Raw genomic sequence first — 24,949 nt, 5'->3', positions numbered from 1 at the left:
AGACACTCCTCCACTTGTCGATGTCGATCTCCTCGTCCTCGCCGCCCACCTCGAAGCCATCCTCGCCGCCGTCCTCGCTGCTACCTCTTGAGCATGCGGTGGTTTTCCCTTGAAGAGGAAAGGGTGATGCAGCAAAGTAGCGTAAGTATTTCCCTCAGTTTTTGAGAACCAAGGTATCAATCCAGTAGAAGACAGCACACAAGTCACCTAGTACCAGCACAAACAATCAAGAACCTCGCAACCAACGTGATAAAGGGGTTGTCAATCCCTTCACGGTCACTTGGGAAAGTGAGCTCTGATAGAGATAATAAGATAAATATTTTTGGTATTTTTGGTTGTATAGATTGGAAAGTAAAGATTACAAAATAGTAAATGAGATGCGATGTAAAAAAATAGATGCAATATAATAAGAAAGAGACCCGGGGGCCATAGGTTTCACTAGTGGCTTCTCTCATGATAGCATGTATTACGGTGGGTGAACAAATTACTGCCGAGCAATTGATAAAAAAGTTCATAGTTATGAAGATATCTAAGGCAATGATCATGAATATAGGCATCACGTCCATGTCATGTAGATCGAAATGATTCTTCATCTACTACTATTACTCCACACATCGACCGCTATCCAACATGCATCTAGAGTATTAAGTTCATAAGAACAGAGTAACACTTTAAGCAAGATGACATGATCTAGAGGGATAAACTCAAGTAATATGATATAAACCCCATCTTTTTATCCTCGATGGCAACAATACAATACGTGCCTTGCTGCCCCTACCGTCACTAGGAAAGGACACCGCAAGATTGAACCCAAAGCTAAGAACTTCTCCCATTGCAAGAAATATCAATCTAGTAGGCCAAACTAAACCGATAATTCAAAGAGACTTGCAAAGATGTCAAATCATGCATATAAGAATTCAGAGAAGAACCAAATAATATTCATAGATAATCAAGTTCATAAACCCACAATTCATCGGTTCTCGGCAAACTCACTGCAAAAGAGTATTACATCGAATAGATCTCCAAGAACATCGAGGATGACTTTGTATTGAAGATCAAAGAGAGAGAATAAGCCATCTAGCTAATAACTATGGACCTGAAGGTATGTGGTAAACTACTCACGCTTCATCGAAGAGGCTATGGTGTTGATGTAGAAGCCCTCCGTGATCGATTCCCCCTCCGGCAGATCGCCGGAAAAGGCCCCAACATGGGATCTCACGGGTATGGAAGGTTGCGTTGGTGGAAAAGTGGTTTCGTGGCTCCCCTCCATGTTTCTAGGGTATAAGGGTATATATAGGCGAAAGAAGTACGTCGGTGGAGCTCCGTGGGGCCCACGAGGGTGGGGGCGTGCCTACCCCCCTGGGCGCGCCCTCCTGCCTCATGGCCGCCTCACGGAGTTCCAGACTTCCACTCCAAGTCTCTTGGTTTGCTTTCGGTCCAAGAAATATCATCGCAAAGGTTTCATTCCGTTTGGATTCCGTTTGGTATTCCTTTTCTGCCGAACACTGAAATAGGCAAAAAAACAAAAACTGGCACTGGGCCTTCGGTTAATAGGTTAGTCCCAAAGATAATATAAAAGAGCATATTAAAGCCAATTAGACATCCAAAATAGATAATATAATAGCATGGAATAATAAAAAATTATGGATACGTTGGAGACGTATCAAGCATCCCCAAGCTTAATTCCTGCTCGTCCTCGAGTAGGTAAATGATAAAAACAGAATTTTTGATGTGGAATGCTACCTAACATACTTATCAATGTAATTTTCTTTATTGTGGCATGAATGTTCAGATCTGAAAGATTCAAGACAAAAGTTTAATATTGACATAAAAATAATAATACTTCAAGCATACTAACAAAGTAATTATGTCCTCTCAAAATAACATGGCCAAAGAAAGCTCATCCCTACAAAATCATATAGTTTGGTCATGCTCCATCTTCGTCACACAAAATACTCAAATCATGCACAACCCTGATGACAAGCCAAGTAATTGTTTCATACTTTAGTATTCTCAAACTTTTTCAACTCTCTCGCAATACATGAGCGTGAGCCATGGACATAGCACTATAGGTGGAATAGAGTGGTGGTTGTGGAGAAGAAAAAAAGGAGGAAGATGGTCTCACATCAACTAGGCGTATCAATGGGCTATGGAGATGCCCATCAATAGATGTCAATGTGAGTGAGTAGGGATTGCCATGCAACAGATGCACTAGAGCTATAAATGTATGAAAGCTCAACAAAATAAACTAAGTGGGTGTGCATCCAACTTGCTTGCTCATGAAGACCTAGGGCATTTGAGGAAGCCCATCATTGGAATATACAATCCAAGTTCTATAATGAAAATTTCCCACTAGTATATGAAAGTGAAAAATAAAGAGACTCTCTATCATGAAGATCATGGTGCTACTTTGAAGCACAAGTGTGGAAAAAGGATAGTAGCATTGTCCCTTCTCTATTTTTCTCTCATTTTTTTCTTTTCTCTTTTTTTCTTGGGCCTTCTCCTTTTTTTATTTGGCCTTTCTTTTTTTGGTTTCCTCACATGGGACAATGCTCTAATAATGATGATCATCACACTTCTATTTATTTACAACTCAAAGGTTACAACTCGATACTTAGAACAAAAATATGACTCTATATGCGTGCCTCCGGCGGTGTACCGGGATGTGCAATGAATCAAGAGTGACATGTATGAAAACATTATGAACGGTGGCTTTGCCACAAATACGATGTCAACTACATGCTCATGCAAGGCAATATGACAATGATGGATCGTGTCATAATAAACGAAACGGTGGAAAGTTGCATGGCAATATATCTCGGAATGGCTATGGAAATGCCATAATAGGTAGGTATGGTGGCTGTTTTGAGGAAGGTAAATGGTGGGTTTATGGTACCGGCGAAGTTGCACGGTACTAGAGAGGCTAGCAATGGTGGAAGGGTGAGAGTGCGTATAATCCATGGACTCAACATTAGTCATAAAGAACTCACATACTTATTGCAAAACAATCTACAAATCATCAAAAACCAAGCACTACAAGCATGCTCCTAGTGGGATAGATTGGTAGGAAAAGACCATCGCTCGTCCCCGACCGCCACTCATAAGGAAGACAATCAAACGAATAGCTCCCGCTTCAAATTTGTTACACAACGGTTACCATACATGCATGCTACGGGACTTGCAAACCTCAACACAAGTATTTGTCAAATTCACAATTACTCAACTAGCATGACTCTAATATCACCATCCTCATATCTCAAAACAATCTTCAAATATCAAACTTTTCCTACTATTCAACGCACTTTAGATGAAAGTTTTTATTATAACCATCTTGGATGCCCATCATATTAGGACTAATTTTATAACCAAAGCAAATTACCATGCTGTTCTAAAAGACTCTCAAAATAATATAAGTGAAGCATGAGAGATCAATAATTTCTATAAAATAAAACCACCACCGTGCTCTAAAAAGATATAAGTGAAGCACTAGAGCAAAATTGTATATCTCAAAAGATATAAGTGAAGCACATAGAGTATTCGAAAAAATTCTGATTCATGCATGTCTCTCCAAAAAGGTGTGTACAACAAGGATGATTGAGGTAAACTAAAAAGCACATACTCAAATCATACAATACGCTCCAAGCAAAACACATATCATGTGGTGAATAAAAATATAGCCTCAAGTAAAGTTACCGATAGACAAAGACGAAAGAAAGGATGCCTTCCGGGGCATCCCCAAGCTTAGGATTTTGGTTGTCCTTGAATTTTACCTTGGGGGTGCCTTGGGCATCCCCAAGATTAGGCTCTTCCACTCCTTGTTCGAAAATCCATCAAATCTTTACCCAAAAACTTGAGAACTTCACAACACTCAACAAAAAATCTCATGAGCTCCGTTAGTATAAGAAAATAAACCACCACTTTAAGTTACTGTAATTAAATCATTCTTTATTTCTACTAGTGGTAAACCTACTGTATTCCAACTTCTCTATGGTTCATAGCCCCCGATACTAGCCATAAATGCATTAAAATAATTAAACAACACGCGAAAAACAGAATCTGTCAAAAACAGAAAAGTGTGTAGAAATCTGGATGTTTCGAATACTTATGTAACTAGAAAAATTCTAAAAAATTAGGAAGACCATGACAAATTTTGCATTGATCTACTGCAGTTGGAATTGGTATTTTATCGCTCCCTGGTAAAAAGTGAAAATTATTTTCGTGAGCACATACTTTCTGTTTTTATCAGCACGATCAAACAACAATCACCCAAAAAGATCCTAAAGGCTTTACTTGGCACAAACACTAATTAAAACATAAAAAACACAATAATAACAGAGGCTAGATGAATTATTTATTACTAAACAGGAAAAAAGCAAAGAACAAAAAAATAAAATTGGGTTGCCTCCCAACAAGCGTTATCGTTTAACGCCCCTAGCTGGGCATAATATTTTATTGATGCTCACAAGAAAGATAACAATTGAAACACGAAGAGAGCATCATGTAGTATATGAGAATCACATCTAAGTCTAACATATTTCCTATGCATAGGCATTTTATAGCCAAACAAGTTATCAAGGCAAGCAAAAACTAGCATATGCAACGAAGAAGGAAACGATAGCAATTTCAATATGAAGATAGGTAATTTAATATCACAAAAATTTCTACAACCATATTTTTCTCTCTCATAATAATTACATGTAGGATCATAAGAAAATTTAACAATATATCTATCACATAACATATTCTCAACACGATCCACATGCATGCAAAGTTGACACTCTTCCAAAATAGTGGGATTAACATTAACTAACGTCATGACCTCTCCGAACCCACTTTTATCAAAAACTTCATAAGTTTGAACATTATTCAAATATGTGGGATCTAAAGTTGACACTCTTGCAAACCCAATTTCAATATTATTGCAAACATTATTATCAATCTCATATTCATCATGGGGCTTAAATAAATTTTCAAGATCATAAGAAAAATCACCCCAATCATGATCATTGCAACAAGTAGTAGACATAGCAAAATTATCATCCCCAAGCTTAGGGTTTTGCATATCGTTAACACAATTGACATTAATAGAATTTATAATAACATCATTGCAATCATGCTTTTCATTCAAGGAGCTATCGTGAATCACTTTATATTTTTCTTCTTTCAACACTTCATCACAATTTTCAGATTCATGAATTTCAAGCAAAACCTCATAAAGATAATCTAGTGCAGTCAACTCACTAGCAATTGGTTCATCATAATTGGATCTTTTAAAAAGATTAGCAAGAGGATGAGGATCCATAACAATAGATATTTAGCAAGCGAAGATGGAAGCTAATAGAAGGCACAGGGTAACATGAGAAAACAGAAGGACGAACGGAAGAAGGGCGAAGGAAAAGGCAAATCTTTTCGAAAATCATTTTAGAAGTGAGGAAGAGGAAAACGAGAGGCGAATGGCAAATAATGTAATGCGAGGGAGAAGAGTTTATGATGTGTACTTGCTATGTCTTGATTTGGCACAGATCTCCCCAGCAACGGTGCCAGAAATCCTTCTTGCTACCTCTTGAGCATGCGTTGGTTTTCCCTTGAAGAGGAAAGGGTGATGCAACAAAGTAGCGTAAGTATTTCCCTCATTTTTTGAGAACCAAGGTATCAATCTAGTAGGAGACAACACACAAGTCACCTAGCACCTGCACAAACAATCAAGAACCTCGCAACCAACGCGATAAAGGGGTTGTCAATCCCTTCACGGTCACTTGCAAAAGTGAGATCTGATAGAGATAATAAGATAAATATTTTTGGTATTTTTGGTTGTATAGATTGGAAAGTAAAGACTGCAAAATAGTAAATGAAATGCGATGTAAAATAAAAGGGATGCAATATAATAAGAAAGAGACCCCGGGGCCATAGGTTTCACTAGTGGCTTCTCTCATGATAGCATGTATTACGGTGGGTGAACAAATTACTACCGAGAAATTGATAGAAAAGTGCATAGTTATGAAGATATCTAAGTTAATGACCATGAATATAGGAATCACGTCCATGTCAAGTAGATCGAAATGATTCTGCATCTACTACTTTTACTCCACACGTCAACCGCTATCCAGCATGCATCTAGAGTATTAAGTTCATAAGAATAGAGTAACACTTTAAGCAAGATGACATGATGTAGATGGATAAACTCAAGCAATATGACATAAACCCCATCTTTTTATCCTCGATGGCAACAATACAATACGTGCCTTGCTGCCCCTACTATCACTGGGAAAGGACACCGCAAGATTGAACCCAAAGCTAAGAACTTCTCCCATTGCAAAAAAGATCAATCTAGTAGGCCAAACTAAACTGATAATTCGAAGAGACATGCAAAGATATCAAATCATGCATATAAGAATTCAGAGAAGAACCAAATAATATTCATAGGTAATCAAGTTCATAAACCCACAATTCATCGGATCTCGGCAAACACACCGCAAAAGAGTATTACATCGAATAGATCTCCAAGAACATCGAGGAGAACTTTGTATTGAAGATCAAAGAGAGAGAAGAAGCCATCTAGCTAATAACTATGGACCCAAAGGTCTGTGGTAAACTACTCATGCTTCATCGGAGAGGCTATGGTATTGATGTAGAAGCCCTCTATGATCGATTCCCCCGCCGGCAGATCGCCAAAAAGGCCCCAAGATGGGATCTCACGGGTACAGCAGGTTGCGGCGGTGGAGAAGTGGTTTTGTGGCTCCCCTCAATGTTTCTAGGGTATAAGGGTATATATAGGCGAAAGAAGTACGTCGGTGGAGCTCCGTGGGGCCCACGAGGGTGGGGGCGCTGAAGGAAATATGCCCTAGAGGCAATAATAAAGTTATTATTTATTTCCTTATTTCATGATAAATGTTTATTATTCATGCTAGAATTGTATTAACCGGAAACATAATACACGTGTGAATACATAGACAAATAGAGTGTCACTAGTATGCCTCTACTTGACTAGCTCGTTGATCAAAGATGGTTAAGTTTCCTAACCATAGACATGAGTTGTCATTTGATTAACAGGATCACATCATTAGGAGAATGATGTGATTGAATTGACCCGTTCCGTTAGCTTAGCACTTGATCGTTTAGTTTGTTGCTATTGCTTTCTTCATGACTTATACATGTTCCTATGACTATGAGATTATGCAACTCCCTTTTACCGGAGGAACACTTTGTGTGCCACCAAACGTCACAACATAACTGGGTGGTTATAAAGGTGCTCTACAGGTGTCTCCGAAGGTACTTGTTGGGTTGGCGTATTTCGAGATTAGGATTTGTCACTTTGATTGTCGTAGAGGTATCTCTGGGCCCACTTGGTAATGCACATCACTATAAGCCTTGCAAGCATTGCAAGTAATGAGTTAGTTGCAGGATGATGTATTACATAACGAGTAAAGAGACTTACCAGTAACGAGATTGAACTAGTTATTGAGATACCGACGATCGAATCTCGGGCAAGTAACATACCGATGATAAACGGAACAACGTATGTTGTTATGCGGTCTGACCGATAAAGATCTTCGTAGAATATGAAGGAGCCAATATGGGCATCCAGGTCCCGCTATTGGTTATTGACCAGAGAGGTGTCTCGCTCATGTCTGCATAGTTCTCGAACCCATAGGGTCCGCACGCTTAATGTTCGTTGACGATATAGTTCTATGAGTTATGTATGTTGGTGACCGAATGTTGTTCGGAATTTCGGATAAGATCACGGACATGACGAGGAACTCCGGAATGGTCTGGAGATAAAGATTGATATATGGGATAATAGTGTTTGGACTCCGGAAGGGTTCCGGAATTCATCGGAAGGGATTCCGGATGTTTCCCAAAATGTTTGGGTACGAGAACACTTTCTTTGGGCCAAAGGGGAAAGCCCACAAGGTTTTTGGAAAGCGCAAAAGGATGTTTTGCGGAGTCTAGGGGCCAGACGCCAGGGTCCCTGGCGTCTGGGTCCAGACGCCGGGAACCCTAGTGCCTGGCCCTGGAGTCCGAGAAGGACTCTTGCCTTTCGGGTGAAACAGACTTTGTGGAGGCTTTTACTCCAAGTTTTGATCCCAAGGCTCAACATATAAATAGAGGGGTAGGGATAGCACCCAAGACACATCAAAAAACACCAAGCTGTGTGCCAGCTACCCCGTCCCCTCTAGTTTATCCTCCATCATAGTTTTTGTAGTGCTTAGGTGGAGCCCTACAGAGATTGTTCTTCACCAACACCGTCACCACGCCGTCGTGCTGCCGGAACTCATCTACTACTTCGCCCTCTTGCTGGAACGAGAAGGCGAGGACGTCACCAAGCCGAACATGTGCAAAACTCGGAGTTGCCATGCTTTTTGTACTTGGATCTGTCAGATCGTGAAGACGTACGACTACATCAACTGCATTGATATAACGCTTCTGCGAACGGTCTACGAGGGTACGTAGACAACACTCTCCCCTCTCATTGCTATGCATCACCATGATCCTGCGTGTGCGTAGGATTTTTTTTTGAAATTACTACGTTCCCCAACAGTGGCATCCGAGCCAGGTTTTATGCATAGATGTTATATGCACGAGTAGAACACAAGTGAGTTGTGGGCGATACAAGTCATACTGCTTACCAGCATGTCACACTTTGGTTCGGCGGTATTGTTGGATGAAGCGGCCCGGACCGACATTACACGTACACTTACGCGAGACTGGTTCTACCGACGTGCTTTGCACATAGGTGGCTGGCGGGTGTCAGTTTCTCCAACTTTAGTTGAACCGAGTGTGGCTACGCCCGGTCCTTGAGAAGGTTAAAACAACACTAACTTGACAAACTATCGTTGTGGTTTTGATGCGTACGTAAGAACGGTTCTTGCTCAGCCCGTAGCATCCACATAAACTTGCAACAACAAAGTAGAGGACATCTAACTTGTTTTTGCGGGGCATGTTGTGATGTGATATGGTCAAGACGTGATGAGATATAAGTTGTTGTATAAGATGATCATGTTTTGTTGAAGTTATCGGCAACTAGCAGAAGACTTATGGTTGTCTCTTTATTGCATAAGATGCAAGCGCCAAATAATTGCTTTACTTTATCGCTATGCGATAGCAATAGTTGCAAGAGCAATAGTTGGCGAGACGACCATGTGACGACACATTGATATAGATCAAGATGACGGAGATCATGGTGTCATGCCGGTGACGATGGAAATCATGACGATGCTTTGGAGATGGAGATCAAAGGCACAAGATGATGATGGCCATATCATGCCACATATTTTGATCGCATGTGATGTTTATCTTTTATACATCTTATTTTGCTTAGTTCGACGGTAGCTCTATAAGATGATCTCTCACTAATTATCAAGGTACAAGTGTTCTCCCTGAGTATGCACCGTTGCGAAAGTTCTTCGTGCTGAGACACCACGTGATGCTCGGGTGTGATAGGCTCTACGTTCAAATACAACGGGTGCAAAACAGTTGCACACGCAGAATACTCAGGTTAAACTTGACGAGCCTAGCATATAAAAGATATAGCCTCGGAACACTGAGACCAAAAGGGCGAGCGTGAATCATATAGTAGATATGATCAACATAGTGATGTTCACCATTGAAACTACTCCATCTCACGTGATGATCGGACATGGTTTAGTTGATATGGATCACGTGATCACTTAGAGGATTAGAGGGATGTCTATCTAAGTGGGGGTTCTTAAGTAATATGATTAATAGAACTTAAATTTATCATGAACTTAGTCCTAGTAGTATTAGCATATCTATGTTGTAGATCAATAGCTCGCGTTTAGCTCCCCTATATTATTTTTGATATGTTCCTAGAGAAAACTAAGTTGAAAAATGTTAGTAGAAATGATGCGGATTGACGGATCTGAGGTTTATCCTCATTGCTGCACAGAAGAATTATGTCCTTGATGCACCGCTAGGTGACAAACCTATTGCAGGAGCAGATGCAGATGTTATGAACATTTGGTTAGCTCAATATGATGACTACTTGATAGTTTAGTGCACCATGCTTAAATGGTTTAGAATTGGGACTTCAAAGACGTTTTGAACGTCATGGACCATATGAGATGTTCCAGGAGTTGAAGTTAATATTTCAAGCAAATACCCGAGTTGAGAGATATGAAGTCTCCAACAAGTTTTATAGCTAAAAGATGGAGGAGAATAGCTCAAGCAGTAAGCATGTGCTCAGATTGTCTGGGTACTACAATCGCTTGAATCAAGTGGGAGTTAATCTTCCATATAAAATAGTGATTGACAGAATTCTCTAGTCACCATCACCAAGTTAGTAGAACTTCATGATGAACTATAATATGCAAGGGATAATGGAAACGATTCCCAAGCTCTTCGTGATGCTGGAATCGACGAAGGTAGAAATCAAGAAAAGCATCAAGTGTTGATGGTAAACAAAACCACTAGTTTCAAGTAAAGGGACAAAGGGAAGAAAGGGGAACTTCAAGAAGAACGACAAGCAAGTTGCTGCTCAATTGAAAAAAACCCAAGTCTGGACCTAAGCCTGAAACTGAGTGCTTCTACTGCAAAGGGACTGGTCACTTGAAGCGGAACTGCCCCAAGTAATTGGCGGATAAGAAGGATGGCAAAGTGAACATAGGTATATTTGATATACATGTTATTGATGTGTACTTTACTAGTGTTTATAGCAACCCCTCAGTATTTGATACTAGTTCAGTTGCTAAGAATAGTAACTCGAAAAGGGAGTTGCAGAATGAACAAGAGACTAGTTAAGGGTGAAGTGACGATGTGTATTGGAAATGGTTCCAAGAATGATATGATCATCATCGCACACTCCCTATACTTTCGGGATTAGTGTTAAACCTAAAATAAATGTTATTTAGTGTTTGCGTTGAGCATGAATATGATTGGATCATGTTTATTGCAATACGGTTATTCATGTAAGTTAGAGAATAATTGTTGTTCTGTTTACATGAATAAAACCTTCTATGGTCATACACCCAATGAAAATGGTTTGTTGGATCTCGATCGTGGTGATACACATTTTCATAATATTGAAGCCAAAAGATGCAAAGTTAATAATGATAGTGCAACTTTTTTGTGGCACTGCCGTTTAGGTCATATTGCTGTAAAGAGCATGAAGAAAATCCATGCTGATGGGCTTTTGGAATCACTTGATTATGAATCAGTTGATGCTTGCGAACCATGCCTCATGGGCAAGATGACTAAGACTCCGTTCTCCGGAACAATGGAGCGAGCAACAGATTTGTTGGAAATCATACATACTGATGTGTGTGGTCCGATGAATATTGAGGCTCGTGGTAGGTATCATTATTTTCTGATCTTCACAGATGATTTGAGCAGATATGAGTATATCTACTTGATGAAACACAAGTCTGAAACATTTGAAAAGTTCAAAGAATTTCAGAGTGAAGTGGAGAATCATCATAACAAAAATAAAAGTTTCTACGATATGATCACGGAAGTAAAATATTTGGGTTACGAGTTTGGCCTTCAGTTAAAACAATGTGAAATAGTTTCACTACTCATGCCACTTGGAACACCATAGTGTAATGGTGTGTCCGAACGTCGTAATCGTACTTTATTAGATATGGTGCGATCTATGATGTCTCTTACCGATTTACAACTATCGTTTTGGGGTTATGCATTAGAGAAAACTACATTCACGTTAAATAGGGCACCATCTAAATCCGTTGAGACGACACCGTATGAACTATGGTTTGGCAAGAAACCTAAGCTGTCATTTCTTAAAGTTTTAGGTTGCAATGCTTATGTGAGAAAGTTTCAACCTGATAAGCTCAGACCCAAATCGGAGAAGTGCGTCTTCATAGGATACCCAAAAGAAAATGTTGGGTACACCTTCTATCATAGATCTGAAGGAAAGATATTCATTCCTGAGAATGGATCCTTTCTAGAGAAGGAGTTTCTCTCAAAAGAACTGAGTGGGAGGAAAGTAGAACTTGCTGAGGTAATTGTACCTTCTCCCTTATTGGAAAGTAGTTCATCACAGAAACCTGTTCCTATGACTACTACACCAATTAGTGAGGAAGCTAATAATGATGATCATGTAACTTCCGATCAAATTACTACCGAACCTCGTAGGTAAACCAGAGTGAGATCCGCACCAGAGTGGTATGGTAATCCTGTTCTGAAGGTCATGTTACTTGACCATGACGAACCTACGAACTACGAGGAACGATGATGAGCCCAGATTCCATGAAATGGCTTCAGGCCATGAAATCTGAGATGAGATCCATGTATGAGAACAAAGTATGGACTTTGATTGACTTGCCCAATGATCGGCGAGCCATTGGGAGTAAATGGATCTTCAAGAGGAAGACATACGCTGATAGTAGTGTTACTGTCTACAAAGCTAGAATTCTCGCAAAAAGGTTTTCGACAAGTTCAAGGTGTTGACTACGATGGGAGTTTCTGTCGGCGTTCTGGGAACGGGGGTCCCTAGACTTGCCTGCCTGCGGCCTGCGGCGTGGCTCAAAGGGGGGCCCAGCATGGCCCATCTTCATCAACACAGACCCAAGACCCTCGTGAGGGGCCAAGCCTCGCGGGGCGGACGACGCGGAGCTTCCTCAGGCACGGCCTCACCAGGCTGGCTCGCGAGGAGGCGGAGAGATCAAGGCGGGGTACCTCACGAGGTGCCCGTGATGCAAGCCATGACGACCAAGGGCGCCAGGCGGGCGCCAGCCCGCGCAGTGTTCTCCTTTCCCCTTTGGTGCAAGGGAGGCAAGCGCAGCCGCGGAGTACCGAGGCATCAGGCAAAGGTTGCCATTTCGGTGCAACAAGATCAAGACCAGGAGGACTGCAAGACGGAGGTCATCGTGGAGCCCAAGAGGCCGTCACCACCAGAGCTTTGTGCAGGCGAAGACTACTTTTGTCAGGATAACTGGTACTAGCTGTCCCCCTTCAAATTAGCCCGCCATTGTTGGCTCCCTTCCCGATCGATATTTGGGAAGAGGACCAAGGCCTCTATAAATAGGACCAGCCACCCATAGGATCAGGGAGGGGGGAGATCGAGATCAACAATCAAGAAGAGAGAGAGAGAAGGGTGACTGGACTCCTCCCAGCAGTTCATCGCCCCAGCCAAGAACAGACCCTCGCGAGGCCGTTCTTCCTTGTATTGCTCATCACCATCAGCCCAAGAGGCAATCCACCACACCACACACTGGAGTAGGGTATTAAACCACAAAGGTGGCCCGAACCAGTATAAACCCTGTGTCTCTTGTGTTGTTCTTTCCATAGCTTAGATCTTAGCGAGGCGGAGGGGTGCAGGTTGGTAGGAGGCGAAATCTCCGCGCGCACCCCAGTGTTCGAACCTCAAGGGTCTGCCGGAACCCGAAATCCGACATTTGGCGCGCCAGGTAGGGGTGCACCGGAGTTTTCCCTTCCGCCACCGCCACGACCTGCCTCACGATGAGTAGCGCGTCACCCGCTCCGGCCGCTGGCGCCAGCACGGGGGCCAGGGGGCTCTGAGCCCTGGCCACAGCCCTGCAACGGGTACGGTGGCCAGAAAAGTTCGAGCCAATGACGCCGCCGCGCTACGGCGGCGCGACTGATCCGCTTGCCTCCTTGCTGGTGTACGAGGAGACCAACCTCGAAGCTGGAGGTGAAAATAGGGTCATGGCCAACTGGCTCCCCATGGCCCTCACCGGCGCTCCGCGCACATGGCTGCTCCACCTGCCGGCAGCCTCTGTGGCCTCTTGGGAAGAGCCCCACAGCCTCTTCCCCGCCCATCGCGCTACACCAACACCCCCGGTCGCCGCGGCCCTCCTGGGCGGCTCGCAGGCGCCGCCTACAAGTCACCACGTCAAGCCGTTCATCCGCCGGGTCAGCGTCGCTTCCACGCGGCAGGGGGCTCTCCCGGACCGGGCGGCACCCAAGGCAGGCCTGACCTTCAGCTTGGAGGACCACCCCTCCAACTCGGCCTGCTCGGGTGCGCTCCCCACGATGTGCACCCTCACCATCTGCCAGGTGGCCGTCACCAGAACTCTCATCGATGGCGGTGCGGGCCTCAGCGTGCTCTCGGTCAAGGCCTTCAACCTCCTCTGCATACCCCTGGAACGGCTGCAACCCAGCCGGCCCTTCTCAGGTGTTGGGGGCGGATCATCCAGCTCCTTGGGACAGATCCGGCTCCCAGTAACCTTCGGCACCTACAACAACTTCCGCAAGGAGCTGGTCGACTTCGACATCGCCCCCATCGGCCTCCCCTACAACGCCATCCTCGGCTACCCAGCGCTGGCCCAGTTCATGGTCGCGATGCACCCGACGTACAACCTCATGAAGATGCCCGGGAGCAGCGGTGTCCTCACCGTGCACGGGGACACCGGAGACGCGCTGCGGGTGCTCAAGCTCGCCTTCAAGACGGCGGCGTCGGCACAGCCCGCCAACTTGGAGACCCCCGAGCCCAAGGGGGCTGCACCCGCCAAGAAGAAACAGTTGTTCACCCAAGACAAGGCAGAAACCAAGCAGATACCCGTCGATGAGGACGGGTCTACCAACGCCACTTTCACCATAGGCGCCAACCTCGAACCTGAGCAGGAGGAGGCCCTGGTCGGGTTCCTGCGCGCAAACAAGAAGGTATTCGCTTGGGAGCCTGACCAGTTGGTAGGGATCCCTAGGAGTGTAATCGAGCATCACCTCAACGTGTGCCCCAACGTGCGCCCTGTGAAGAAGAAGGCCAGGCGGCAGTCCACAGAAAAGTAGGCCTTCATCGTCCAAGAGACCCGCAAATTAGAAGCCGCTGGGGTCATTCGCGAGGTCCAATACCCGGATTGGTTGGCCAACCCTGTCGTTGTGCCAAAGAAGGGAGGGAAGGAGCGCATGTGTGTCGACTTCACCAACCTCAACAAAGCATGCCCGCAAGATCCATTCCTGCTCCCCCGCATCGACCAGATCGTCGATTCCACCGCGGAATGCGACCTGCTATGCTTCTTGGATGCCTTCTCTGGGTATCACCAGATCAAGATGGAGGTAGAAGACGTCGAAAAGACAGCCTTCCTAACCCCGTGTGGGGTGTACTGCTACACGTGCATGCCATTCGGGCTGCGTAACGCAGGGGCGACCTTTCAGCGGCTAATGCACATCACCTTGGGCCCGCAGCTCGGGAAGAATGTTGAAGCTTACCTCGATGACATTGTGGTAAAGTCTCAGGAGGCCAGGACCCTGATACAAGACCTGGAGGAAACCTTCACGAGCCTCAACGCAGTGAACCTACGGCTCAACCCAGAGAAGTGTGTGTTCGGAGTCCCCTCGGGCAAGCTCTTGAGTTTCCTCGTGTCCCACCGAGGCATCGAGGCTAACCTGGAAATGGTCAAGGCGGTGGAAGACATGAGCCCGCCAAAGACCCTTAGAGAAATGCAGAAGCTCACTGGGCGCGTTACCGTGCTAGGGCGCTTCATCTCCAAGTTGGGGGAACGAGCACTGCCCTTCTTCCAGCTAATGAAGAAAAAGGGGCCCTTTGAGTGGACTGAAGAGGCCGACAAGGCGTTCCAGGATCTCAAGAGATACCTGACTAGCCCATCGGTCATGGTGGCTCCGTGCCCTCAAGAGCCCCTGGTGCTTTACCTCGCCGCCACTCCCTACTCTGCCAGCGTAGCCCTGGTGGCGGTTAGAGAGGAGCGTCTAATCAAAACTGCAGCAGCAGCCCGGGACAAGGCAAAACAGGAACAAGGAAGGCCCACAGAAACCGCCACCGCGGCTGAGGAGGATCAGCCACCGCAGAGGAGTGCACCGGAGGCGGAAGAGGCCCCTCTCCCAGATGGCCAGCCTCAGGAGGTCTCATCGCCTCAAGAGGCGCCATGGTCTCCGAAGGGAGCCGCCAGCACTGACGCACCCAACCTCGTTGAGCACCCGGTGTACTTCGTCAGCACGGTGTTGCGGGATGCGAGGGCACGGTACCCCATGCCTCAAAAACTCCTCCTCGCGCTACTGGTGGCCTCGCGCAAGCTGCGGCACTATTTTCAGGGTCACCCCATCAAGGTCGTCTCATCATACCCCCTGGAGAGAGTTCTCAGGAGCCCTAACTCAGCTGGAAGGGTCGCTGAGTGGAACATAGAACTGCAAGCGTTTCAGCTCGAATTCAGCACGACCAGAGTCATCAAGGGAGCAGCATTGGCGGATTTTGTGGCAGAATGGACGGAGGAACCAGGCCTCAAGGCCGACGAGGATCGGTCCCTCTCCCCGGGAAGCGAGGCGCCAGAAGGCTGGGTCATGTACTTCGATGGGGCGTTCTCCAGGCATGGCGCTGGGGTTGGGGCGGTGCTTATATCGCCCACTCAGGACAAGCTCCACTAGGTCGTGCAGCTCTGTTTCCAGCAAGGTGAAAAGGTCTCCAACAACATAGCGGAGTATGAAGGTTTAATAGCGGGCTTGAAGGCCGCAGCTGCCCTGGGGGTGAAACACCTCACCATCAAGGGTGATTCGCAGCTCCTTGTCAATTTCTCCAACAAGGTGTACGAGCCGAAAGATGAGCACATGGAAGCCTACCTTGCGGAGGTCCGTAGGATGGAGAAGCAGTTCTGGGGGTTGGAGTTGCAGCATGTGCCCCGTGGCACCAATCAGGAGGCTGACGACATCGCTAAATGGGAATCCAGGCGGTTACCTCAGGAGCCTGGCGTTTTCAAGGAGCGGCTCTTCAAGCCCTCAGCCCTGCCGTCATTGTCAAACACGGCTCAGCCTCGGGAGGAGCTCCCCCAGCCACCTGCCTCAGGAGCTCCGGCCTGTGGCCCGGCCTCAGGAGCACGCCTGCTCCTGACGATGGAACCTCAGGAGGGATGCTGGATCACGGAGCTCCGGAGTTACTTAACACAAGGGACCCTGCCAGAGAAAGAGGAGGAAGCGGAGCGTGTGGCACGGCAGGCCACGGCATACTGCATCAAGGATGGAGAGCTCTGCCGGAAGCAACCAAACGGCGTGTCCCTGCGCTGCATCTCCAGGGAGCAAGGAAAGGAATTGCTAGAAGATATACACGGCGGGGACTGTGGACATCATTCATCGTCACGGACCCTCGTCATCAAGGCGATCCGCAGTGGGTTTTATTGGCCCACCGCACTCAATGACGCCGTCGAACTAGTGAAAGCTTGTGAGGCCTGCCAGTTCCACGCCAAGCAGATCCATCAGCCGGCAGGAGGCCTGCAGACTATACCCCTTTCGTGGCCATTCACAGTCTGGGGGCTGGACACCCTGGGCCCGTTTCCTCGGGCGCCAAGGGGCTACCGCTACCTCTACGTCGCCGTGGACAAGTTCACCAAGTGGGCTGAAGTAGAGGCCGTCCGCACCATCCCCGTGGGTTCTGCGGTCAAGTTCATCAGGGACATCGTGAGCCGGTTCGGGGTGCCGAACCGCATCATCATGGACAACGGTTCGCAGTTCACCAGTAACCTTTTCAAAACATACTGTGCTAACCTTGGAACGCAGATATGCTACGCTTCGGTGGCGCACCCCCGAAGCAACGGCCAGGCCGAGCGAGCCAACACAGAGGTCCTGAGGGGCCTCAAGACCAGGACGTTCAAGAAGAAGCTGGAGGCCTGCGGCAGAGGTTGGTACGACGAGCTTCAGTCCGTGTTGTGGTCCATCCGCACAACCACGACCAAGCCGACTGGAGAGACCCCGTTCTTCCTGGTCTACGGAGCCGAAGCGGTCCTCCCTCACGAGGTCAGACGTTGCTCCGCGCGGGTCCTGGCGTTCGACAAGGCGCATCAGGATGCCATGCGGGGGATGGACCTCGTGTTGGGGGAGGAACGTCGCCGAGAAGCCGCGCTGCGAGCGGCGAGGTACCAACAAGCACTGCGACTATATGACTGCCGCAACATCCGCCCTAGAACTCTCGAGGTAGGAGACCTCGTGCTCAGGCGGGTTCTCTCCAGGGAGGGATTGCACAAGCTCTCTCCCATGTGGGAGGGCCCGTTCAAGGTTGTTCGTGTTTCCAGGCCCGGCTCCGCGCGCTTGGAGACTCAGGAGGGGGTGCCGGTCCAGAACGCATGGAACATCCAGCACCTCCGGAGGTTCTACCCCTAAAAAGGCGCAGAGCCTGTGAAGAAGGCGAATGCTTGTGAAGCTGTCGTGTTCTGGAAAAGGCCTAGAGCCTGTGAAGAAGGTGAATGCCTGTGAAGCTGTCGCGTTTTGGAAAAGGCCCAGAGCCTGTGAAGAAGGCGAATGCCTGTGAAGCTGTCGCATTCTGGAAAAGGCCCAGAGCCGGTGAAGAAGGCGAATGCCTGTGAAGCTGTCGCATTTTGGAAAAGGCCCAGAGCCTGTGAAGAAGGCGAATGCCTGTGAAGCTGTCGCGTTTTGGAAAAGGCCCGGAGCCTGTGAAGCTCGCCGCCCGTGACACTCTCACGTAATAATGAGTTGGGGCTGTACACGCCCCGGAGTCTCAGGAGCGCCGGCCTCAGGCCCTGGGGCTCCCTCCCACGCCCAGTGGCAGCACTTAGCTCCGCGCTGGTGAGAAGACATCGAAGACTAGATTAGGTGCCGGACACAGCTTTTCATTTGCTTTCCGCAGTTGGCTTGTTCCTTCTCATTCGAAGTTTTATTGAAGTTGTTGCCGTCTTTGGCTCGTGGTTCTTCGACTTTTCACTCTCCTGCCTCGATTCCTCTTATGCAAGGCCTCACGAGGGGGGGGCAGCCGAGCGCCCTCGCGAGTGTTCCTGTCCTAGTCGTTCAAAGGGTTCGCGACCTGGGTCCATTACAGGAGCACCCCTCCAGTCCGTGCCCCACGGACACCGCGACACGAACACAGGGCCTGGGTCAGTCGCCCCCCACGGCTGGGGCCGGGAACTATCCACGCGCGGGCACATAGCTGGAAGGCACGATAACGGAAGCAAAACGATGATTAACAGCAATAACCCAAACACGCCCCCGCGGGGCTCCACACTACTGTCTTTTTACGTAGGAAAAAGGAAAAGAAAGAACAAATCAGGCGCAGCTCGCCTCACACCGGCCTGCAGGGAAGACTCGAGCTGCCTCCGGGGCTCAGGCAGACTCCCTCTCGCGCTTCACCGGGGCGCGACGGTGGGCGGACACGCTACCACCTCCCAAGCAGATACGACGGCGTGGAGGCTGATCGCAGCCACCGCTAGAAGAGTCGCCGCCTGAAGAAGAACCGGAGAAGCTTGGGGAACCCTGAGCGCCGCCAGTCACGCAAGCACTGTCCTCTCCATCATCGCCGGAGCTGGGTTCCCGGCCGCGGTCCTCGTCCTCGGGGCAGCACCCTGCGCGGCGACCATCTTCCCCAAACACCCTCACGTAGAGGGTGGCATCACCGTCAAACTTGAAGTGCAGGGTGCACCAACGGCTCAGGCCACGCGCGCGGGCAAACGTCTGCCAACCGCGGGCCAGGGCCAGGCTCCCGGCTGCGGAGACCTCCAGTGAAGCCCATGAGGCCCGGCTGCAGCAGCCGTCGGCCTGAAGCCAGAGGCCGCCCGGGGCACCGGCCGGGAGCTCGCCGAGGAGGAAGTGAGGAAGTGGAAGCCGGGTGCTAGTCGGCTCCGCCGACCACACGATGAACTCCGGCAGCACCTCTGCAGCGCGAAAGCGCGGCCTAGGGGGACGCGCGACTGGAGTGCACCCCCCGGCCACAGCAATCCGCCCGTCGCCGTGCTGGAAATCGTCTCCACGGCCGCGGGGAGCTGCCGTGGTGGCCACAGGATGTTTGCGAGGGCGCCCTCGGCCTCGCTTGGGCGGGGGAGAGGCAGGCTCAACCTGGCGAGCCTTCCCCTTCTCTGCAGCCGAGAACCTCCTCGACGGGGCCATGAAGAAGAAGGAGAAGCAAGGGGGATGAACTGGAAGGGCGCGCGCCGATCCGTACTTATAGCTGGCGAGGGCCAACCGACGGCCCCCACGACCGCAGGTAATTATGACCCGCTTTGCATGGAGGGACTTGTCCAATCCATGCAGTTGCCGAGGCGCCATGGGGAAGTGGAGACGCCCACGTCCAATCAACCGCCACACGGCGCCCAAGACCGCAGGCTGTTAGGGCCCGCGGCGCTTCGCTCTTGCCCTTTCGCCTCCCTGCACGGCCAAGCCCGGGCGCGCCTTGGGCCCGGGGGCTACTGTCGGCGTTCTGGGAATGGGGGTCCCCAGACTTGCCTGCCTGCGGCCTGCGGCGTGGCTCAAAGGGGGGCCCAGCACGGCCCATCTTCATCAACATAGACCCAAGACCCTCGCGAGGGGCCAAGCCTCGTGGGGGGGATGACACGGAGCTTCCTCAGGCACGGCCTCACCAGGCTGGCTCGCGAGGAGGCGGAGAGATCAAGGCGGGGTACCTCACGAGGTGCCCGTGACGCAAGCCATGACGACCAAGGGCGCCAGGCGGGCGCCAGCCCGCGCAGTGTCCTCCTTTCCCCTTTGGTGCAAGGGAGGCAAGCGCAGCCGCAGAGTACCGAGGCATCAGGCAAAGGTTGCCATTTTGGTGCAACAAGACCAAGTCCAGGAGGACTGCAAGACGGAGGTCATCGTGGAGCCCAAGACGGCGTCACCACCAGAGCTTTGTGCAGGCGAAGACTACTTTTGTCAGGATAACTGGTACTAGCTATCCCCCTTCATATTAGCCCGTCATTGTTGGCTCCCTTCCCGCTCGATATTTGGGAAGAGGACCAGGGCCTCTATAAATAGGACCATCCACCCATAGGATCAGGGAGGGGGGGATTGAGATCAACAATCGAGAAGAGAGAGAGAGAGAGAGAGAAGGATGACTGGACTCCTCCCAGCAGTTCATCGCCCCAGCCAAGAACAGACCCTTGCGAGGCCGTTCTTCCTTGTATTGCTCATCATCATCAGCCCAAGAGGCAATCCACCACACCACACACTGGAGTAGGGTATTACACCACGACGGTGGCCCGAACCAGTATAAACCCTGTGTCTCTTGTGTTGTTCTTTCCATAGCTTACATCTTAGCAAGGCGGAGGGGTGCAGGTTGGTAGGAGGCGAAATCTCCGTGCGCACCCCAGTGTTCGAACCTCAAGGGTCTGCCGGAACCCGAAATCCGACAGTTTCTCACTCGTATCTATGCTTAAGTCTGTCTGAATCATGTTAGCAATTGCCGCATTTTATGGAATCTGGCAAATGGATAAACAAAACTGCATTCCTTAATGGATTTATTTAAGAAGAGTTGTATATTATGCAACCAGAAGGTTTTGTCAATCCTAAAGGTGCTAACAAAATATGAAAGCTCCAGCGATCCATCTATGGACTGGTGCAAGCATCTCGGAGTTGGAATATACGCTTTGATAAGTTGATCAAAGCATATAGTTTTATACAGACTTGCGGTGAAGCCTGTATTTACAAGAAAGTGAGTGGGAGCACTACATCATTTCTGATAAGTATATGTGAATGACATATTGTTGATCGGAGATAATGTGGAATTATTCTGCAAAGCATAAAGGAATGTTTGAAAGGAGTTTTTCAAAGAAATACCTCGGTGAAACTGCTTACATATTAAGCATCAAGATCTATAGAGATAGATCAAGACGCTTGATAAGTTTTTCAATGAGTACATACCTTGACAATATTTTGAAGTAGTTCAAAATAGAATAGTCAAAGAAAGAGTTCTTTCCTGTGTTACAAGGTGTGAAACTGAGTAAGACTCAAAGCCCAATCACGGCAGAAGATGGAAAGAGAATGAAAGTCATTCCCTATGCCTTAGCCATAGGTTCTATAAAATATGCCATGCTATGTACCAGATCTATTGTATACCCTACACTGATTTTGGCAAGAGAGTAAAATAGTGATCTAGGAGTAGGTCACTGGACAGCAGTCAAAATTATCCTTAGTGAAATAAGGATATGTTTCTCGATTATGGAAGTGACAAAAAGGTTCGTCGTAAAAGGTTACGTCAATGCAAATTTTGACACTGATCCAGATGACTCTAAGTCTCAATCTGGATACATATTGAAAGTGGGAGCAATTAGCTAGAGTAGCTCCGTGCAGAGTATTGTTGACATAGAAATTTGCAAAATACATACGGATCTAAATGTTGCAGACCCGTTGACTAAATTTCTCTCACAAGCAAAACATGATCACACCTTAGTACTCTTTGGGTGTTTATCACATAGCCATGTGAACTAGATTATTGACTCTAGTAAACCCTTTGGGTGTTAGCCACATGACGATGTGAACTATGGGTGCCAATCACATGGTGATGTGAACTATTGATGTTAAATCACATGGCGATGTGATCTAGATTATTGACTCTAGTGCAAGTGGGAGACTGAAGGAAATATGCCCTAGAGGAAATAATAAAGTTATTATTTATTTCCTTATTTCATGATAAATGTTTATTATTCATGCTAGAATTGTATTAACCGGAAGCATAATACACGTGTGAATACATAGACAAATAGAGTGTCACTAGTATGCCTCTACTTGACTAGCTCGTTGATCAAAGATGGTTAAGTTTCCTAACCATAGACATGAGTTGTCATTTGATTAATGGGATCACATCATTAGGATAATGATGTGATTGACTTGACCCATTCTGTTAGCTTAGCACTTGATCGTTTAGTTTGTTGCTATTGCTTTCTTCATGACTTATACATGTTCCTATGACTATGAGATTATGCAACTCCCGTTTACCGGAGGAACACTTTGTGTGCCACCAAACGTCACAACGTAACTGGGTGATTATAAAGGTGCTCTATAGGTGTCTCCGAAGGTACTTGTTGGGTTGGCATATTTCGAGATTAGGATTTTTCACTCCGATTGTCGGAGAGGTATCTCTGGGCCCACTCGGTAATGCACATCACTATAAGCCTTGCAAGCATTGCAACTAATGAGTTAGTTGCAGGATGATGTATTAGAGAACGAGTAAAGAGACTTGCCGGTAACGAGATTGAACTAGGTATTGAGATAATGACGATCGAATCTCGGGCAAGTAACATACCGGTGACAAAGGGAACAACATATGTTGTTATGCGGCCTGACCGATAAAGATCTTCGTAGAATATGAAGGAGCCAATATGGGCATCCTGGTCCCGCTATTGGTTATTGACCAGAGAGGTGTCTCGGTCATGTCTACATAGTTCTCGAACCCGTAGGGTCCGCACGCTTAACGTTCGTTGACGATATAGTACTATCAGTTATGTATGTTGGTGACCGAATGTTGTTCAGAGTTCCGGATAAGATCACGAACATGACGAGGAACTCTGGAATGGTCCGGAGATAAAGTTTGATATATGGGATAATAGTGTTTGGTCTCTGGAAGGGTTCCGGAATTCACCGGGTGGGGTTTCGGATGTTTCCCGAAATGTTTGGGTACGAGAACACTTTATTTGGGCCAAAGGGGAAAGCCCGCAAGGTTTTTGGAAAGTGCAAAAGGATGTTTTGCGGAGTCCACGGGCCATACGCTAGGGTCCCTGGCGTCTGGGTCCAGACACCGGGAACCCTGGCATCTGGCCCTGGAGTCCGAGAAGGACTCTTGGCTTTCTTGTGAAACCAACTTTGTGGAGGCTTTTACTCCAAGTTTCGACCCCAAGGCTCAACATATAAATAGAGGGGTAGGGCTAGCACCCAAGACACATCAAGTAACACCAAGCCCTGTGCCGGCTACCCCGCCCCCTCTAGTTTATCCTCCGTCATAGTTTTTGTAGTGCTTAGGCAAAGCCCTGTGGAGATTGTTCTTCACTAACACCGTCACCACGCCGTCGTGCTGCCGGAACGCATCTACTACTTTGTCGGCATTCTGGGAACGGGGGTCCCCAGACTTGCCTACCTGCGGCCTACGGCGTGGCTCAAAAGGGGGCCCAGCACGGCCCATCTACATCAACACAGACCCAAGACCCTCGCGAGGGGCCAAGGCTCGCGGGGCGGACGACGTGGAGCTTCCTCAGGCACGGCCTCACCAGGCTGGCTCGCGAGGAGGCGGAGAGATCAAGGCGGGGTACCTCACGAGGTGCCCGTGACGCAAGCCATGACGACCAAGGGCGCCAGGCGGGCACCAGCCCGCGCAGTGTCCTCCTTTCCTCTTTGGTGCAAAGGGGGCAAGCGCAGCCGCGGAGTACCGAGGCATCAGGCAAAGGTTGCCATTTCGGTGCAACAAGACCAAGACCAGGAGGACTGCAAGACGGAGGTCATTGTGGAGCCCAAGACGGCGTCACATCCAGAGCTTTGTGCAGGCGAAGACTACTTTTGTCAGGATAGCTGGTACTAGCTGTCCCCCTTCAAATTAGCCCGCCATTGTTGGCTCCCTTCCCGCTCGATATTTGGGAAGAGGACCAGGGCCTCTATAAATAGGACTAGCCACCCCCAGGGGAGAGGGGCATCAACAATTGTGAAGAGAGAGAAGGGTGACTGAACTCCTCCCAGCAGTTCATCGCCCCAGCCAAGAACAGACCCTCGCGAGGCTGTTCTTCCTTGTATTGCTCATCATCATCAGCCCAAGAGGCAATCCACCACACCACACACTGGAGTAGGGTATTACACCACAACGGTGGTCCGAACCAGTATAAACCCTGTGTCTCTTGTGTTGTTCTTTCCATAGCTTAGATCTTAGCGAGGCGGAGGGGTGCAGGTAGGTAGAAGGCGAAATCTCCGCACGCACTCCAGTGTTCGAACCTCAAGGGTCTGTCGGAACCCGAAATCCGACATTTGGCGCGCCAGGTAGGGGTGCGCCGGAATCCACCTTCTACCGCTTCGTGCCCCGTCGCGTCGTCATCACCATGTCCGGCGACCAGGCGGGCAACCCAGATCCATGGGCGGCATGGCCTGCCCGCGCAGAGCCGCTCGCCTCGGGCGACCCCGTGCCCCAGCCAGCTCGCGGTCCGCAGGGCGCTGCGGGCCGCGGGCGACGCGGACAGGCTTCGATAGCTCTCAAACCGCGGCAGGCGCGGTCGGCAGCAAGGGCCTCCAATCACGCCGCGACCACGACACCGTACACCCGCCGGGAGCAGGCGAACTCGTGGGCCGTGCTCACGGTGGCCCAAGAGCTGCTGCAGTG

This window comes from Triticum urartu, chromosome 5, assembly GCF_003073215.2.
Source record: "Triticum urartu cultivar G1812 chromosome 5, Tu2.1, whole genome shotgun sequence".
Lineage (NCBI taxonomy): Eukaryota > Viridiplantae > Streptophyta > Magnoliopsida > Poales > Poaceae > Triticum > Triticum urartu.
This window is presented reverse-complemented; position numbering follows the sequence as displayed.